This window comes from Choloepus didactylus, chromosome 5, assembly GCF_015220235.1.
Source record: "Choloepus didactylus isolate mChoDid1 chromosome 5, mChoDid1.pri, whole genome shotgun sequence".
Taxonomy (NCBI): domain Eukaryota; kingdom Metazoa; phylum Chordata; class Mammalia; order Pilosa; family Megalonychidae; genus Choloepus; species Choloepus didactylus.
The window spans coordinates 73,244,237-73,264,287 of record NC_051311.1 but is presented as its reverse complement, the minus strand read 5'-3'; the positions used below and the strand labels follow the sequence as shown (position 1 = coordinate 73,264,287).

The window sequence follows — 20,051 nt, the reverse complement described above, 5'->3', positions numbered from 1 at the left end:
GGAAGGGATTAAGTTTAAGAACATGTTTTTCTGGGGTACATAGCTCCAATCCACCAAACCCATAATGAGAACAAAAAGAAATTATTATAAAATGACCCAAATTTGATGCAAAGGATAAATGTCTAAATAAGAATAGCAAAAGCATCAATGTTAGTCCTATAATCATAATTATATTCCAGTTTACAGTAATGAGGGAAACATTTGGAAAGTAAAGATAAGAATGATAAAATAAAGATCAAAAAACACAAACTTTTAGAAATAAACACTATACTGTCTGGTATTTTAAAAAATGAACTGGATGGGATTAACAGCAGATTAGATACTGCAGAAAAAAAAGTAGTAAGAATGAAAGACATAATAGAAACTATGTAAAAGGAAAGCTTGAAAGAGAAATAAAAAAAGAATTAAAATGAACAGAGCCTCAGCAAGATGTGAGACACTTTCAAATGTTATGATATATATGTGATTGGTGTCTCCAAAGGAAAAAAGAGAGAGTAAGGGTGAAAAAAATATATTTGAAGAAATATGAATAAAAACTTCCAAATGTTATGAAAAGTATAAACCCACCAATTCAAAAGCTCAACAAACGCTATGCACAATAAACAAAAAGAAAAGTACACCAAAGCAATCAAAATTAAATTGATTAAAACCAATGATAAATAGAAAAAAATTAGAAACTGCCAGGAAAAGTGAACTTAATATGCCAATGAACAAATGAAAGAATAATGGCAGAATACAAATTGGAAATCATTTAAGCCAAGAAATAGTGACAGTGTAGCAATATTCTTTAATGTACTGAAAGAAAAACAAACTGTTCACTTGTAATTCTGTACCTACCTAAAATATCTTTCAAAATCAAAGGCAAATAACAAGTTTATTAGATGTACAAAAGCTAAAAGTATTCATCACCAGTGTAACTGTATTAATAGAAACATTAAAGGAAATCCTTCTAACAGAGGAAAAATAATACCAGATGGAAACCTTGATTTGCCCAAAGAAATGAAAAAAAAGTATCAGAAATGGTAAATTTGTGGGTAAATATATAATACTTTATTCTAATTTTTAACTCTTTAAAACATAAATGAATATTTAAAGTAAAATTAAACATAATTTATTGTGTGATTCATAGCATATACAGAAGTAAAAGTGTACAACAATGCACAAAGATCAGGAGTGGGAAATGATGGATAAATACTGTTAATTTATTATACTATAAGTGAAGTAGTTTGATATTACTTGAAGACAGCCCAGAATAAGTTAAAGATGTTTGCTATGAACCCTAAACCCACTTTATATATATATAATATATATGTATATATACACAATCATACATAATATGCCTATAAAGAGGATAAAATGATGTACTCAATTAATACCAAAGAACACAGAAAAACAGAAAGAGAGGAATAAATGACAGACAGAAGAAATAGGAAACAAATGGAAAGATATAAATTACAAACAAAAAGATGCAAATTACAACACACTATCGATAATATTATGTATGAATGCTCTAAACACCCTGATTAACAGGTGGAGATTAACAGATTGGAGTATGAAAACATGCAACACTTAATGCTATCTGCAATTAATGAATTTTAAATATCTAGATACAAATCAGTTGAAAGTAAGGTAAATGAAAATGAGAACATACTAACATTAATGCAAAGAAAGCTGGAGTGTCTCAACTGTTAGGAAAGTAGATTGCAGAGTACTGAAAACTATGAAAGGCATAGAGGGTCATATCAGAGATAAAGCAGTCAATTCATTATGAGGACATAACAATTCTAAATGATTATACATGGAATAACAGAACTTCAAAATATGTGAAATACTAATAAAATTGAGAGGAGAAATAGACAAATCTAAAAATATAGTCAGAGTTCAACAATCTTCTATTAAAAATTTATAGAGAAATTAGACAGAAAATTAGTGTGTCTGTAAGACTTTAATAGCCCTATTGACCAACTTGACTTAATTGACATTTAAAGAACACTAACCCCAACAACAGCAAGATAAACATTCTTTCTCAAGGGAATATGACATGGGTTCCCACAAAGACCATATGCTGGGCCACAAAACAAGTCTCAATAATTGTAAAAAGAATTCAGGTCAAACGATGTCTTCTGGCCACAATTTGTTTAATTTAAATAACAATAATAGAGATATACAGAAAATTCCCAAATATCATGGAAACTAAACAACACATTTGTAAAAAAATCCATGGACCAAAGAAGAAATCAAAATTAATACAACTGAGATCATAATTCTTTTCATGATGTAAGCAGGACAAAAAGGCGTATCTATAAGCATAATCATTTCTATATTAGAAAAACAAAGGTCTTAAATCCATGACCTAGCAAATAGCAAAATAAAAGCAACTTAAAAACAAAATAAGCAGAATAAAGGAAGTAATTAAGATAGAAGATTTTTAGAAGAGAGCGTCAATAAAAGAAGTCAATAAAACCAAAATGCAGTATTTTGAAAAGTAACTAAATATAATATACATCTAATAAGACTGAGGGAAAAAAAGAAAGACACAAATTACCAATAGCAGGAATGAGATGGAAACATCACTACATGTTCTACACATATGAAAAAGATAATTAAGTTAGATTAAGAACAAATTTATTTATCCTTAAAATTCACCAAATTAGATCAAAAAGACAAACTGAAGAACACAGAGTACCAAAACTTACACAAGAAACAATAGATGACCTTAACATCCCTATATCCATTAAAGAAAATGAATTTTTAGTTAAAAATATTTCCTCAAAGAAAACTGCCAGCACATAAGGGTTCATTGTTGAGTTCTACCAATGAATTACTAAAGAAATAATACTAATTGTACACAAAATATCTCAGAATTGAAGAGAAGACAATACTTGTCAAGTTGTGCCATGAGAACAGCATTTGTCTGATAACATTATAAGAAAACTACAACTGCAATACACAGAAATTAAATATATTTTAATGAATTTTGAACAATTAAAAATAAAGTAAAATATTGCAATATCATTTAAAATAGCAAAAAAAAGAAAAAAAAAAAAACTACCAAAGTTACACGAGACCTGCACATTGATAGCAATAATATATTATTGAGAGAAATTAAATAGAGAGATTTTCCATGTTAATGATTCGAAAGTCTTAATATTTTTAAGATGGCAATTCTCCCCAAGTTGATCTAAACATGCAATACAATCCAAAAAAAACCTCAGCAGGATTTTTTTTTTTTCTTTTTTTGGAAATTGACAATGTGATTCAAAAGGGTATAGATAAATGCAAAGGGCTTGACTAGACAAAACCATTTTTTTTAAAAAGAACATATTGGAGAACATATATTGCCTTATTTCAAGACATATTACAAAGGTAAAGTAATTAAGACAATATGATATTGTCTTTTAGACAATAACATAGGTCGATGCCTGAAAGAAAGGATCTAGAAATAGATCCACACCTATATATTCACTTAAATTCTTAACCCATGTCCCCAGGGTAATTCTATGGAGAAAAGACAATATTTTCAACAAGTGGTGCTGGAACAGAAGCATAACCATATTTGCAAAAAAATCCTTAGACTATACCTTATACCAAACAGAAATCTTAACTTGAAGTGGACAATAGACCTAAAACAAAACATTTTATCATAAAATTTCTGATGAAAACATTGTAGGAAATATTTTTTACCTTGTGTTAAGCAAGTATTTATTAGTTACAACACCAGAAGCATGATCCATAAAATTAATAAAATGAACTACATCAAAATGAAGAACTCCTGCTTGTTCAGAGACACTTTTAAGAGAAAGAAAACAGGCACAGACTGGGAGAAAATATTTGCAATTTAATTTATTTATATATATGGGGTACTTTTATACAGAATATATAAAGAATACCCAAGTATAAATAATTTTTAAAACAATTCAATTTGAAACATGAGTCAAAGATTTAAAAATTCATTTTATTAAAGAAGAAATCTAGATGGCATAGTAAACACGTGAAAAGATAATAACCATTAGTTATTAGGAAAATGACAAAACCTTAATAAGCTACCATTGCATAAATATTAACATGTATAAAATTAGAAGGGTGGCCAAATCAAGTATTGGGGAGGATTTAGAGCAACTAGAAATTCCATACACTATAGATGTGAGTGTAAAATTGGAGCTTTGAAAAATGTTTTGCAGTTTCTTACAAAATTAACCATATGCTTATCATATGATCCAATCATTCCAGTCTTATGTATTTACTTCACAGAACTGAAAGTATATATCCACATAGAAGCTTGCATAATAGGGTTTATAGTAGCTTTATCTTTAATAGTAAAAAACTATAAACAACTGCAATATCCATTAACTGGTGAATGGATATACAAATTGTGATGTATCTGAGCAGTGGGATACTCCTCAAGGGTATATTAACTGCTAATCCTGATAACAACGTGAATGAATCTTGGAATAGTTAAGTGAAGTGACAGAAGCCAGAATAAAAGGAATACATTGTTATAACCAGCAATGTCAGGGTGTCTAGCCCATATAGAGTTGTAGAGAGAAATTTAATAGACCGTATCTTCCCAGGGGTCAAAATAGATGAGCCACCAAAAACAGTATTGCTTAATACATAGACAGTATCAAAAGATAGCAAGAATGCATGAACAAGAACCTGAAGGTGGTCATTTTAATAAAAGTCATATTAACTATCCCGATTCTGTACCTGAGCTATTTCACATCAGGAGTCCATTGGCTGAAAATGTGGTGGTATCCCCAGGGAAAGTATCCTGCAAAACTCCACAAATGTATATTGTAACAATATCTCTCATCCTAAAAGGGATCTACAGCCACATCTCTGAGTAACTACACAGCATGAATACCAAGGTATTCCAAAAACTGCTCAACACAGAGTCTGAATTGGCACTGATACCTGTAGATCAGAAATGTCATCATGCTCCACCCATTAGAGTCAAGGTATATAAGCTGCAGAAATAAATGGAGTTCTTACTAAAGTCCTGCCTTTTGGGTTCGTTGGGTCCACTGACCTGCCCAATGGTCATTACCCTGGTCACCAAATGTATAACTGGAATTGAAATATATGGCAGTTGGTGTAGCTTTCATATTGGTTCTCTGGTCTGTGTGGTAAGAATTATCACAATAAAGAAAGCCAAGTGGGAGTCTCTGAATTTTCTCTCATTCCCATGGCCAGGATAGCAAATCAGAAAGACTGTAAAAACCAAATAAAAATAAAAGGTAGAGACAAATTGAAGAGGATGAAAACTATAACACTGAAAATATTTGTTCCCTTTGGAGAAAGGAAAACAGAATGGGGGAAATAAATAGGCCTATATAAATTATTAATTATGTCTAATTCTTAGATGGGTGATGGGTTGATGTACTTTAAGTGATTAGTGAAGAATAATATGAATAATATAAATGAAAGAAATAAAATTATATGAATGATTATATAAATAAGAATGTTTTAAAGAGCATGATGTCTCAGCAATCTGACAGGAATTTATGTTAAAAATTGAAAGAACACAGGAAAGGAGTTTATATCTTTTTTTTTTTTTTTTTTTTTTTTTGAGAAAAGAGTTTTATTGCAAAGTCGACCAGCAAGGAGACAAGAGGTAAACTCAAATCTATCTCCTTGACGTGGGGGTTAAGTAGGCTTTTCATGTGGTTTGGATGGGTGAGGAAAAGGCACAGGTGTGATGGCAGGGAGCATGCACAGATGTTTTACACACTAGACACAATGCCGCACATTAATACAATGGCATCTTAGGCATGCTCTGTGTATGTGTGTGTGTGGGGGGGGGGGTGTTTCTTGAAGAAAGGTTAGTTAAGGTTATAATTGGGAGCAAGTGTGCATGCTCCTGGCTGGGGAGTTTTTCAGGCTGGTCTAAGCTGGTTCTTGGCTGTTTCAGGCCGTTTGTGGTAAGGGAAAGAAAAAGGGAAGTTTTGATATTGGTCCCTCTTGAGGGAATTGGGACTGACCACTCTGGCTGCTTCAAGCTGATTAAGGTCATTGATCAGGGGTTGAGGGATGGAACTGCTCCAACTGTAGTGGAATGTATTCCCGCGTTCCTGGTTGTTGCTCCTGGAGGGGCTGATATCCTTGAGTCCTGGGGCTCAGTTGGCACAGAAATAGACTGGAAGCTTTGAGTCTCTGAGAAATAAACCTAAAAAGCAAGTTGAGAAATATGCCGCCCTCAAAAAAAAAAAAAATAATAATATAAAATAAAACAAAATAAAACAGAAAAAGAAATATAGGCCCAAGTAAGAGAAGGAGGATGATGATTAGAGAGCCGATAAGTGAATACTACCATGTTACATTAGTGAGATGAGTTTTTATGAATTCCTAGATAGTATCTGCAGAAGGGCTGTCAATCCCATGTAGCCATGAGGCTTGCTTGTATTACATTTTTGCGCATTTTGTTCTACCTGACCTGAGGTATTAACCCATGTACAACAGGATGTATTGGCCACTACACAAATTCCTCTTTGTTCAGCTAGACGGTAATCCAAGGCTAAGCAATTGCCCATGACCACATTTGCCTGCATGTTTACAGATCTTTGGGTGGCTTTTAAAGCTTCTGTGGCAGCATCTGCCAGTTCCTCCACTGTAGCTGTTAGGTTTTTTAAGACAGTTTCATGGTAGGTGAAGCCTCCCCGAGGAGCTAAGAGCCCAAAGGTGAGCCCAATACCTGCTCCTCTCATTTCCAGGGCACTTTTATCTCTAGTGTGGTTCATGGGCTTGTAAATAGATATGTCAGGTTTTAAATACCCTAAAGTACATCGGCCTCCCATCCATATGTTATTTAAACAATTAAACATTTTTGCTTGGGTTATACAATTATTTTCACATTTGTAATAGGGCATTTCACTTTTGGGGTTTCCACAGATAAACACATAGCCTTTGGGGGCACATAAGGTTTCCCACTGAGAGAATTTTTTAACTTCATAATTTGTTGAGATATTTCTGGGCCATCTAGAGTTGTGTTGGGATCATGACAGCGGGTTGACAGAGGACCAACCTGGTAAGGATGAGTCCACCTGCAGAACCTGTGAAGTTCCCCATTTCTTTGAGCGGAATAATTTTTACAAAATTGCTTTCATTCTGCTCGCTTTACTAGGGGTTGGTATGCATGGCCCATACCTGTTTTCTCTCAGGGCTTAAAATATTATATGCAGCATACACAACCCCATCTAATACTGTGGACTGGTTAGCATTGCTGTGCAGGAAAAGACAAACTGCTGAATTACTCAGGCATCCGTTGATGGTATGATTGCATATTATTTGATTGTAGTTGTCTGCTAAGACCCAGGCTGTATGTGGATTTTTTTCTGATTTGGTGGACTCTGAAGGGAGGAGTTTAGAAAGAGGATTTCATGCATTGGTCCAATAACAGAAGATGCTTGGGGGGTGAGGTTAAAGCAGGGAAAGGCGTTGCTCATAAGCAGATCTCCCCTATGGGAAGCTCAAATTTTAGGTCTTGGAGACCCTCTTGAGGAACCATCTTGGGAACCTGAGAAAGGTTACTTACTGAGAGGGCCAAAAACAACTTGGGCTTGGTAGAAGGATTTGGATGACATACCCAGCAGTCCTAGTGCAGGCCACCGGGGATAACTTTACTAAAGAATTAGCTTCCCAATTCCCCATTGAACCAGAGGTGGGAACATGAATGGACATAAACATAGAAATTATAGAAAGAAGTGACATTTTCTATCCTTAGTGAGTACAGAGAGAACGGTTAAATCCGTCCAGAAGACCAGAAAGGCACAGTGATGGATTTCAGAGTCCTCTGCAGAAAAATGGTTGAGGCTTTCCCTTAGTAAGCAAAGGGTCATTAGTAGATAAAATGCTAGGAGGAGGCAGGCACACAAGAGGTAATGTGCAACAGGGGCCAGGAATCAGGCATTACTTATCTTAGAACTTCCTTCTCTTAAAGAGTAATTTGAGATCAGTTATGGGTTCACAAGAGTATTCTGGAGATGAGAAGTTTTCAGTGGTTTCCAGGCCCATGTGGTGTTTGGCTGTCTTGGGCCTGCTGACCCTTTTTGTCCATGAAGATTGCTGATTCTGGCAGGCTGGCGGGCTGGCAGGCCGTCTGGTTCTGGCAGGCTGGCCAAGGATATTCTCTGCAGCTGGTAGGTATGATAGCTTCTCTCTGGAATGATGAATCCACAGTTTTACACCTTGCAACCATAAGACTTCTGTTCCCAGTATCGTTTTTTCCCTCCAAATAGCAGGAAGCTCCAAAGGGTTTGAAGCTCCAGTCTGGAGCCGTGAGGACCCCGATTGGCGAGTCTCCAGAAACTCGTCCAGGTGGCCCCACTGAGGGTCACCAGGGCCGCAGAACCTCGGGCAGACAGTCTTCAGATGGTCCTGCCTGGGATGCCAAATTGTTACGGAGCAGTGGGTTTGCTGCCCGATGCACACAGAATTCAGTGCCCTGACACTTTCTTCCTTTACCAGAGTCAGTGGCTCCGAGAGGTGGCGAGGGTGTGCGGCCGCGCGGTAGTGACTCCGGAAGCCCCTGCGGCCATGCTCGTGACCGGGCCCCGCCGGCTCATGGAGGCCCTCATGTCTCCTTTTAATTCATCAGTCTGGCCATTAGAAAAACAAGTGAATGACTGTAGACTATTAAAGCTCAACTAAGTAGTAGTTCTGATCAAAGCTGTAGTATATTAATACAGCCTCAGTACATAGCAAAAGGTCATTGATTCGGTGAATATGTTACCCTCTACTCCAATCAGGAAATAAGATCAGAAAAAGTTTGCATTCATGTGGAACAATATTCAACATAAATTTACAATTGTGTTCCACATCTAATCATAATATTGTCTGAAGAAATTCAGACGGTCTGGACATATGCCATAGATCATCAGATTGATTTAGTCCATTGATACAATATGCCAGCTTGCTGAAGGCATTAGTATGAAACATGTTCTCCAAACAGCAGGCCATAAAACCTATGAATATTTAGAAACCTGCCACTTTGGTAATGTTTGTAGTGATCCAATGATCAAGGAACTTCACTTCCAAAGTAAATGATGAATTTATTTATCTTATATTTGCTGTTAGAAAGAAGAATGCACAATTCTTGCTAAATTTTGCATTCTGGAGACAATACTTTCCATACGGAGAAATTCTACTCTGATACCATTTGCCAAGGAATAGGGAATATTTCTGTCTCAGAAAAGTCCCAGAATAGGAATGCTCTCCAGGCAAGGTCTCGGCTTAGATGCAATCATTATGCCACTTGGACTACAATCTGTCAGCTCCTATGACTTTGGAGGTATCAGTGATGAAAAAAGTTGCAATGTGGAGATTATGGCAAGCCTGTGTAGGAGGATCTCAATGAAGGCTCCTGAAATTCTGGAGCAAGGCCATGCCAACTGCAGCAGTAAATTATGTGTCTGTTGAGAAATAGATCCTGGAATATCATTGGGCACCAGTAGAGATGGAATGCTTGAATATTTGAACATGGATCAACAAAGAACTATGCCTATGAAACTTTCTATCATAAGCTGTTAAACTGACCAAGTTGTGTTAGTTGATGCTAGCTAGTGAAATACTTTTTAAGCACCATCCATTTTCATAAATGAAGCATCCACAGTGACAGAGAAAGAGATTAGGCAAGAGCCCAATGGCATGGGACTCCCATTTACCAAGATCAATATGGCTATTGCCATCTCTGGGAATGACACTTAATGGCAAGTTAATTGTATCGAGTTCTTTCTGTTGTGTAAGGGATATTGCTTCATTCCCACATTCTCATTATAAATGAAGCATGAAATATATATATTATAAGAGCTTACATTTCTTTGCCTTAGGACTTCAGGCAGCACCAGTATATTCAGGATTTCAGAACACCTGATCTACAGACATAGAATCACACACCACATAATATTTAACAATGTTAGCCATTTTACAGTAAGGAGGTGTGGTATTTGGCCCTTGTTCAGTGGCTCCACTGGTTGTATTAAACACTGTACCACCTGTAGAAGGGGGCAAGACAGAGTATAAGAATGATCTGCTGAATACACAGATGAGTTAATTCTCTATGTTTGATGGGGCACTGTTCTAGTTTATTAGGTTTCCGAAAACAGATACAGTAAATGGGTTGGATTTTAACAATGGGAACTTATTAGCTTACAAACTTACAGTTTTGAGGATGAGAAATGTGTCCAAATCAAGGCATCATCATCAGGCAATGCTTTCTCCCCAAAGACCACCTGCGGCTATCGTGAACTCCTCTGTCACATGACAGGGCACATGGTAATATCAGCTGGTCTCTCCCTTCATGCTGTCATTAAAATCCCTCAGGCACTGCTCAATTTCTTCTAATCTTTTCTCTATCTGTTCTTTTGACTGCATGATTTTGATTGTCCTGCTTTCTAGTTCACTGATTCTTCTGCCTGTTCAAATCTGCTGTTGTATGCTTCTAGTGTATTTTTAATCTCCATTATTGTAACTTTCATCCTTATAATTTCTGTTGCATTTCTTTTTAAACTTTCAACACTCTTCATTATGATCACACATTTTCTTCTTAATATCTTTTAGCTGTAAATCCATATTTTTCTTCATCTCCTTGAATTGATTTGGGCAACTTGCTTAAATTTCTTTGATTACTTTTTCCAAATTCTGTGTCTTCTCTGAAGTTTTAATTTGTTCCCTCAGCTGAGCCATATGCTCCTATTTCTTAATATGTAATTTTTTGCTTATATCTTGGCATCTGATTATTTTGATGTGTTAACTCTAAAGGTCATTGTCTAGCTCTGGAATAGGGATTTGTTGTTGATTAGCTTTGTATTAAGGCTCTTCTTTGATGCTTGGTCCAACTTATTCTGGACATTTAAAATAGCATGTGCTTAACTGTTCAGATACTCTTCCTCAACTGATTCTTGCCCTGGATATGCACTACAATTTTTTTATATTGTGTTTTTTGTGCAATTGTTTCACTTCCAGGAGAAAGGTTCCTTTCCACTGCTCTTTCTACAGGAATCATGTCTCTTCTGTTTATTACTGTGCTGAATTTACTCCTCAGCTCCTATGATTTGTTTAAATTTTCTCCCTCATAGTTCTCCCTTTCCTTACACTTTTCACCCATGGGACCCATCTTTTCTTATAGAAGTTCAGTCTCCCTCCCCCTTTTTTTTTTACTCTGAAGTTTTTCTGCCTCTGGTTTCTTCTCACTAAACTATCCTGCTCTGGGGACACAGATGGAGTCAATCCAGAAAGGCCTGTTTTGCATACAGGTAGTTCAACAGAGACTGAATTGAGCATGTGTGACTCTTGCCAACAATTCTACCACAGTCTCTTCCACTGGGATCTTTTCTGTATGTGGCACAGCTCAGTGGCTTGTGTTCTGCCCTGCATCTCTGTGGACCTGGTTTCCTGTGCCTGTGTATGTGTGGGGTTCTAACGTGCTTCTGTGATTGGCTCTATAGTCTGCATTCATGGTTGTAGCCTCTGCACAACACCCAAGCTGCATAGAAACAAGTGAGGGGAAAGGGTCTGGATTGGTGGGTCCAGGATGGGAATTTCCTACCTGATCTTGGAGATTATTTTTCTCTTTCTTTGATTCAGCCTTTGTGGAGTCCTTCACTCTCTATCATCCTCCAGAGTTCCAAGCAAGTGAGATTTGTCCTTTTATTAGTTGATTCTGAAGGGAGACTCTTTCAGGGATGGCTTGTGTTACCATGTTGCTGATGCCACTCCAGAACTTCTGGACTCATGACTATTTTAAACTTTGGGTTATCATCCAGTACAACTTTATTTTGTTGTTCAAATTGTTTCAGCTTTGGCCATAGAAAGCTCTTTAAGATGTCTCCTGTGTCTCATTGACACAGCTACATCGTTGTTTTTTGTTGTTTATTTGTTTTGAGCACTTCTGTACTTTCCAGCACTACATGATACTCCTGGCTACTCTTGTTTATTTCCTGCCTGTTCCTAGAATCATTCACTTCTCCAAGGAGCCCTGGTGTTAGAAAACAAGATCTGTTGCTAGGTGTGCTCTCTTCTACTGGCATATCGTTGCTTCCGGAGTCTCGCAGCTGATTTAGCAAGGAGATATATATGTGTATGTTGACCTATGAAGATATATACATATCCACAAATATTCATATATGTAATCATTTTAAGTTTTAAACTGAATATGAATTCATACTCATATCTCTAGCTCTAGTACATTAATAGAATGATCATTCTAGCTTCCTCCTATTACTTACCTGTAACTTCCCACTACAACAGTGAGAAACGTGGCTCTGACAATGTACTTAGATGTTCAATTCCAGTATTTGTGTGTTCTGGTTTGCTAATGCTGCCATTAAGCAAAATACCAGAAATGGATTGGCTTTTATAAAGTGGGGTTATTTGGTTACAAATGTAGAGATCTTAGGCCATAAAAGTATCCAAACTAAGGCATCAACAAGAGGATACCTTTACTGAAGAACAGCCGATGGCATTTGGAGCACCTCTGTCAGCTGGGAAGGCATGTGGCTGGCATCTGCTGTTCCTTTGCTGCTAGGTTGTGTTTAAAAATAGCATTCTCAAAAATGTCTCTGGGTCTCTCTTAGCTTCTCCAGGGCAAACTCTGGGGTTCATCTCTTAACTTAACATCTCCAAACATCCTTCTGTCTGCATCTTCAACCACCTCTAAGTGTCATCTGGGTCTGTGGTGGATCTTAGCTTCTCTCTTAATTACTCCATTGAGCTAATCAAGACCCACCAATGATTGGGCAGGCCCACACTTCCATGGAAATAATCTAATCAAAATTAGCACCCACAGTTGGGTGAGTCACATCTCCATGGAAACACTCAATCAAAAGTTTCCACCCTAATCAAAAGGCTAATAAATCTGCTCACACAAGATTACATTGCAGAACATGACTTTTTGGGGGGACATAATACATCCAAACTGGCACATCATGTAAGTGGTATCAGATTGTTAACCTAAACCTCTATGGAAATCATTTTGACAACTAGAGGACCATGCTTATGTATAGTTCCTTTGGCTTTTAGTTTTACACACTCCACTCATTTCCCAAGTAGCATATTTCAACAAATTGTGCCCCACCCTGTGTAGGAGGTTGCATCATACTTTTGTAATAATTTATATTCTTTTGACATTCTGCTTTCCATACTAAGATTCTTTATATCTATTTTTTTATTTGCTAACATTAAAGTTTACTCTTTTTGCTGTAAATTTCTACGCTTTTTGCAAATGCTTATTGTCTTGTATACACCATTATAGTTTTACACAGAATAATTTCATTGCACTAAAAATATCCTATGCTTAAGCTATCCAACCATCCCCATAACAATCCCTAACAATTGCTCATCTTTGGGCTATCTTTAGAGTTTGGCCTTTGTTTCAGTAAGCGTTCTCAAGTGAAACAACCCATAGGATACGTAAGTCTACAGATATATAGAGATAGAGATAGAGATAGAGATAGAGATAGAGATAGAGATAGAGATAGAGATAGATTCATTTTAAGGAATTGATTATGGGGTTGGTAAGTCTGAAAACTGTAGGGCAGGCCAGCAGGCTGGAAACTCAAGTGGGACTTCCCTGCACAGTCATGAGGCAGAATTTCTTCTTGTCTGAAAACCTTCAGTTTTGTTCTTAAGCCCTTCAAATGATTACATAAGGTTCACCACATTATGTAGGGTAATCGCCTTTACTTTAAACCAATTGATTGCAGATGTTAATCACATCTAAAAAAATATCTTCACAGCAACAACTAGACTACTGTTTAACCAAACAATTGGGTACCTTGACAAGCTTAGCCACGCTGATACAAAATTAGCCATCACAGCCTTTAACAAAACATAATATGAGTGGAACCAAAAGTATATACTCCTTTTTTAAACTGGTATCTTTTGCTTAGTAATATGCATTTAAGTTTAAGCAATATCTTTTCATGGTTTGATAACTCATTTCTTTTTATTGATGATTAATATTTCATTGTATATTTACTACAGTTGGTCTGTTAAACCGTAAATTGAAGGACATCTTGGCTGCTTCCAATTTGGAGCAATTAGGAATAAAACCATTATAAACATTCATGTACAAGTACAAATAATACTTTTTTTTAATTAACTGTGTAAATACCAAGAAAAGTAATAGCTGGATTGCATGGTAAGCTTATCTTTACTTTGTAAGACTGCCAAACTGTCTTCCAAAGTAGATGCACTATTTTGCATTCCCACCAGCAAAAATGAGTTCCCATTGCTCTGTGTCCTCCTCCTTGCCAGCATTTGGTATTGTTCATGTTTTACCCATTCTAATGCATGTATAATGGTATCTAATTACTGCCCAATTTTCAATTCCTTAAGGATAAATGATGTTGAGCATCTTTAGTATGCTTAATTGTTATCAGTATATCCTCTTTGGTGAGATGTCTGTCCACATCTTGAACCTACTTTTTGATTGGGTTGCTTCCTTATTGTTGAATTTTCAAAGTTCTTTGCATATTTTGAATGTAAGTCATTAATCAGACACGTGTTTTACAAATAATTTCTCCTAGTTTGTGGCTTGTCTTTTCATTCTTTTCAAAAGTGCCTTCCATAGAGCAGAAATTTATAATTTTAATAACGTCAAACTTTTTTTCTTTCAGAATTTATGCTATTGGTGTTATATTAAAAAAACTCATCACCTAATGCAAATTCAGGTAGATCCTTTCCTGCCTTTCTTTTTCATGAATCTTAGACCTAAATGTAAAATGCATAATTATCAAATATTCATTTTGAATAGTTTAATGTAATGTGTGTGGTCTGTGTCTCAGTTGATTTTTTGGCCTATGGAAGTTCAATTGTTCCAGCACCATTTCTTGAAAAGACTATCTTTTCTCCATTGAATTGTCTTTGCTCCTTTGTGAAATATCACTTCACTATACTTGTGTGGTTGTATTTCTGGCACTTTTAATTGATTTCATGGATAATTCTAGTGTCCTCCCCATAGCTTTCATCTATTATTTTATCAATGCCATAACATCTCATTTGCTGTAGCCATATAGTAAGTCTTGAAATTAGGTAATGTGAGTCATCTTTGTTTTTCACCTTCAGTATTGTGTTTTCTATTTAAGGTCTTTCCCTTGCTGCATAAACTTTAGAATCAGTTGGTAAATATCTACAAAATAGACTGCTGACATTTTGTCTGGAATTGCATTGAAACCATAGACCAAGTTGAGAAAAATTCACATTTTGACAATGGTAAGTCTTCCAATCCATGAACACAGAATATCTTTCCCTTTATTTAAATCTTCATCGATTTTTTTTTTTCAGTATTTTCTGGTTTTCCTCATATAGTTCCTCTAGAAGTTCTGTTACATTTATAACTATGTATTTCAATTTTTGGTATTATTATTAAGGTATTATTTTACCAATTCCAAATTTCAAGCGTTCATTGATGATATATAGGAAATAAATTTAATTTTTATATCAATTCTTTATCCTGCAACATGCCCATAATTGTTTATTACTTTCAGGAGGTTTTTTATTGGTACTTTGGGAACTTTTCCATATAGAAAATCATGTCATTTCTAAATAGAGACAGTTTTAGTTCTTCCTTTCCTATCTGTACACATTTATTTTCTTTATTTTCTTGTCTTATTGCACTAGCTAGGACTTCCAGTACAATGCTGAATGGGAGTAGTGAGAAAGTCCATCCCATTCTTGCCTTCTTCTCCAACTTGGAAATGAAGCACCCATTTTCTCACCGTTAAGTATTATATTAGGTGCTGGTTTTTATAGATCCTCTTTACCAAGTAGAGAAAGTTTCCGTCTATTCCTAATTTTATGAGAGTTTTTACCTTGGATGAATTATGTAGGTTTCTTGCTGATTTTATTTGGGCAGGGGGGATTTCAAATGCTTTTCCTGCATCAATTTAATATGATCATATGATTTTTATTTAGACTGTTCATATAGCAAAGTACAATTTATTGATTTTTAAATGTTGGAACATCCTTGCATACTTGAAATAAATCCAATTTGATTAAAGTGTATATTTTTTAATACATTGCTGGATTCAATTTGCTAATATTTTGTTCAAAATCGTTGTCTTTATGTTCATTAGAGATATTAGTCTTTAGTTTTCCTTTCTCCCCTTTTGGGTAATAGGGTAATGTTGGCATCACAGAATGAGTTAAAATGTGTTCCTTCTACTTCTAATTTCTAGATGAGATTGGGGGAAATTGGCATAATTTCTTCCTTAAATTTTGATAAATTTGTATTTTAAATTCCATTTACTTCCAAATATTTTTAAATTTTTGATAGACTTCTTTGACCCAAGTGTTATTTATAAGCGTGTTATTTAATTTCTAATTATCTGGAGATTTTACAACTGTGTTTCTATTATTCATTCCTGGTTTATTGCCATTTTGGTCTGAGAACACACTTTATATGATTTCTATTCTAAGATGTATTTTATGGCCCAGAATGTGGTATTTTAGTTGGAATATTTCAGATGAGCTTCAGAAGAGAATCATAGCTAAAATCTGTATACCTTCTTCTCCAAATAAGCAGATACCAGCTTTGAGAATGGATTTCCCTGCAATCTCATATCTCTGACATGTTCAAGAAGTCATTGATTTTCAGTTGTACAGCTTTTCCTTGTTGTGAGGGTAGAAGTAATAACTTCCAAGTTCTTTCCACATCAAAACTGAAAATGGAAATCCCTCATATACTTTTTAAATTTGTTAATAATAAAATCCTAAGGAAAAAAGATATAAAAGAAGAAATATTTGCAAATAACATATTTAATCCCATGTTAAATCTGCTTAATTTTTAAGCCCCACATTTATGGGTCAATAGTGTGATTAGTTGTACGTTTATTCTGATTTAAAAAACAAACAAGCATGAAAGCAGAAGAAAGATTGGATGCAAATAACTTTGTGATTGTAATTCTGCAATTAATGATTTATGTTTCCCTTGTGTGTATAGCCAAGGAACTAAATCCTTGATTAGTCTTGCTGCCAGTTATATCTCAAAGAACATTTGGGAAAAAATATTGGTAACACTTAAAAATATAAAAACAATTTTCTCTTTTATTTCCTCATTTGTAAAATTCTAACTCATTCTTTTATTTAATCTCTGTGTTCACATTTAAAATCAGATGTGACTAATGCTTTATTTTATCCTATTCTATGTATGAGCTTAAATCAAGACAATAAAAGACAACTGGTAACACAGACTTTCTAAATTCTCTTTTTAACCCTAGAAGAAAAATAACACCAGGAACACCATGCTATGTATTTAAGGCAAAGTATTAGGCCAGCAACAGACTTTGTCCTCATTTTCTGCCTCCTCCACATTGCCTTTGGCATCCTAGGCTATGTTTTTTACTCTGTGATCCCTATCATTAAAGGGTTGGAACTGATATAGAGCCAGTTCCACCCACCACACAGATGTAAGAAACGATGAGGGAAAAATGAGGCTGAAAATAAATACCTGTGATTTAAAAGGAAATACAGTCGTCTCAAAGGCAAAACATCAAGAAAATGAGAAGGCAAAGTAAAATACAACAAGTGAACCATATTAAAATACCAAACCAATTTAATTGGCTACACATCAAAACTAAAACCCCTTTTTCTAATAGTTTTCAAAGTAAAAAGAATGAATACTAATGAAATATTCATTTTCAAGTATTTTTTATTCCTTAAATGTTCTTATTTGAAAAACAATTTTCTGTTAATCAAAGTCCAGATTTTAATATTAAAACAGTGAAGAAGTGCTGAATTTTGAATTTTTCCAAAAGAAAGAGTCTTGGGTAATTCACATGTGTGTTTTCCTGTTTTCTTCATATAATAATAGATATTAATTGGGATTAAACAAAGCTTTGAGATTGGGGCTGGAAAAGGATTTGACTGCTTTTAGGCATATGGATTTTAGTAGATACATTTTTATTGTGACCTTTTCTCTAGTCTTTTGATTTTAGTTAAAGTCTATGCTATTAAGCCTTAGGATCAATCTGCAGGAGATGTTCACCTGGAAAAATTTTTTTTTCAAAAAGCTGCTCTTTGTTTTACTCAAGAATAAACATCTCTGGATGAAAATTCTCAGCAGTCGCATTTCCATTTTCTATGTGTTTGTCTTCTCAGAATCAAATTAATAAAGAAAAATTGCCCCATGGGGAAAAAATATTTCCCGTTCACCATATGCCATTGTAACAACTTCTCACTGGCTCCTCCGGAGCCTTGGTGATCTCCTTAGCATTTCTGTGAAGATGAAACACCATTGGAGCTTCAAAACAATATGGATGTTCACTCCAGTATTAGGAAGTAAGGCATTTCCCTAAAGTGTCTATCAAGCTGCTTGACAGAGAGAGATTTTCATGGAAGAAATTAATGAAGTTCAGAAACAAGTGGTGAGTTCAGTTTTCCTGGGTTTAATGTTGCAAAGCTTTTCTTCTTCCAAAGGCAAAAGTACTTAGTTCCCCTTGTCATTTTCCTCCTTTTAAGCTACAATAGCTACTTTATTAAGTGAAACAATGCTGTCACCATCTATCATCTGTCAGGTCTCTAATTCCCAATACAGCCTGGGACTCTGCAATCCCAGCATGCAGGTCATAATTTCCATCTGGATTTGCATTTTGATATACAAGTTAATAATAACATGAGTTTTCTAAGAATATTAAAAGCTCTGGAGTGAGATAAGAGCAAGTACGGATTTCTCTTCTCCAATCAGTTTCTATCAGAGGTCATTATTTCTTCAGAGTCATTTTCCTGGAAAGTGATTTTTGTATTTTTTTGTTACTGATATACTCCAAACCACTGTAATTGTTCCTTGAACATTGTAGGCCATCAATATACATATGCTGAATTGTCTGGAATGAAAGAATCACAATGGCAAAGCAGATAGTTGCAAGCTATTTCCTCTGTGAAGTGTATCAATTATGTTTACATCATTATTAAGGCCAGATTCTTAAGGTTATCTCAGTTTTATTTGTTAGAACCAGTACATAACAAATATTGAAATCATTTGAAAACATATAAAACACATAAAAATAGGACTAAATGAATAGAAAATGAAGACTAAAAAAATTGCAATGAACAAACAATGAAAGGATTTCATGAAATAGAGATTCACATTTGCAACCTGCTGACTGATATATCAGAAGTTCCTCCACTTTGCTTTCAGTTCTCCCTGCCCTGGGAAGCAATTCTGTTATTTCAAGTTTAAAGCCTTCAGTTATTCTTAAACATATATATTTTATTTCGTTATTATTAGATTCATGGTCAGGTGTCTCCTGGGACATTTGAATTTAAGAAGAAAGAATCTGATTCAGCTATAAAGCCTAAATCACATCCCCTTCTTCCCCACTCCATAAATATGTAAATAAACTAAAGAAATCGATAAATATTTGTTTACATAATCGAAGTTAAAATGCTGTTTCTAAAGTCTTGCAAGACAGAAGACATAATACTACATTGTCCATATCTGTTATTCAAGGATAAATGAGAATGTAAGATGCTTTCATTATTTAGAGAACTAACAAAATTTGCACACATTTGATCACCCTGTCAAATGATCCAGGCTATTCTCATAATTAGTATGTAGGGATTCAAGGTTATAGCATATACTGCATTAGGAGTGAATGTGGAAAGGCAAGATTTTGCCTACTTTTCTTATCTCCTTAGAAATTCTAAATAAATAAAAGGTATGTGTTCATTCCCCAATGGTTAGTAATTGATATCACAATAAGTGCTCAAAGTAATGTAAGTTATTGGGGGCCCCATGACTTTATTCTAGCATTAAAAGCAGAAAACTTTTTATCCTTCCAAATGGCATATATCCTTACACTTTTATTCATGTATTTCTCAGAAACCCCTGACTTCTAGAATTCTTATTAGGTTCTTAATCCTTATTAGTTAATGTCTAAGTTTTCCAAACCCTTATAATTGTTTCTTGAAAACTGTAATCCCTCAATGGCTGCTAAGTCAAGTACAACACAGTGGGATAGCTTAAACAATGGGAATTATTGGCTCATGGTTTTGAGGCTAGGAGAATTCCAAAATCAAGGTGTCAGCAAGGTGATGCTTTCCCCCAGAAGACTGTG

The 20,051-nt window shown here is 35.1% G+C and overlaps 1 pseudogene; it reads right to left on the bottom strand.

The window, feature by feature from the left end:
• LOC119535342 overlaps positions 1 to 6,737 on the bottom strand; it is a 51,256-nt pseudogene extending 44,519 nt beyond the window's left edge.
• Positions 6,738 to 20,051: the final 13,314 nt, after the last annotated feature.